This window comes from Halyomorpha halys, unplaced genomic scaffold (assembly GCF_000696795.3).
Source record: "Halyomorpha halys isolate HHAL.00 unplaced genomic scaffold, Hhal_1.1 Scaffold46.1, whole genome shotgun sequence".
In the NCBI taxonomy this organism is placed as follows: domain Eukaryota; kingdom Metazoa; phylum Arthropoda; class Insecta; order Hemiptera; family Pentatomidae; genus Halyomorpha; species Halyomorpha halys.
Genome location: NW_027109456.1, coordinates 1,091,448 through 1,092,605, shown reverse-complemented (window position 1 = coordinate 1,092,605; position 1,158 = coordinate 1,091,448).

Here is a 1,158-nt window from a genome sequence, read left to right as displayed (position 1 = left end):
ATATATTCTACCAATACCTTATCTGCCAGTGGCTCCATACTAGAAAACACGTTCGAAACTTCAACTGAAGATGTTAGTATATATTTCCTGAAAATAAAAGGGGCTCCTGACAGAATAATAGAGCATTGCTGTCGACAGAGATGTGGAATGTTGAGAATTAAAGAAGTAATGATCTACCTGGAATTCTAGCATGTGTTCTTGTGAGATGATAGCACATTCAAGTTTTTTTTTTTTTTTTTTTAAATTGGAACACTTGTTTTGAAGTTGTACATGATCGATTCTAGTGATCATTTTCAGTTGTATATCAAACTCACATAAAGAAAACTACTAACCAACTTATAATAAAAAATAATGGAAAAGGAGTCAATGAAGGTGTCAAAATAGTATAAGGAAAACTATTTATTGTTTCCCATATTCTGTGTCGTCCGCAGTATTTCAATCTGACAGCCCTGACGAAGCCCTGCGAACGGGATGAAAAGTTGGTTAACAATAAAAATTTTTCTTTTACCATTTTTGACAACTTTATTGAGCGCCACCCGGATTATCTTACATCAAAAAAAGTAATGGTGATATTTTTTAAGAACAAAGTTTCAGTGCAGTATTTGCAAATAAACAAAAATGTTAATTAAGTTTATTACCACCGACTCCCCTACAGTATCCTTTAATAATGTTGATCTTACCCTTGTAGAAAAAATCCGATACCTTGTACTACATCTGAACAAACGACTAACCTGGAATCCTCACACAAGACTGAAAAGACAGGAAACTGCACGTCGATTTCGACTTTTAAAGCACTTACTGGACAAACGGTCTAAACTTTCAATTCATTACTACATGACTGTAAAAAGGTCTATATGGACATACGGAGTTGAGCTTTGGGGCTCCACTAAACCGTCGAATTCCTCTGGTATCCAATCATTGCAATCCTTAATCCTTCGTAAAATCCTCAATGCTCCTTACTTTGTCACAAATAAAATCATATATAAAGACCTTAATGTTCCATATGTAACCGATATAGCCCGAACCAGATATCACTCCTTCCATTACAAGCTCCCTAATCACCCAAACCCGCTAGTTTCCAACCTTGCTTCCTCTTCCATTCCTGACAATCCTCCGAGGCGCCTGTAATGAAAATTGCCACGAGACCTGCTAATGTAA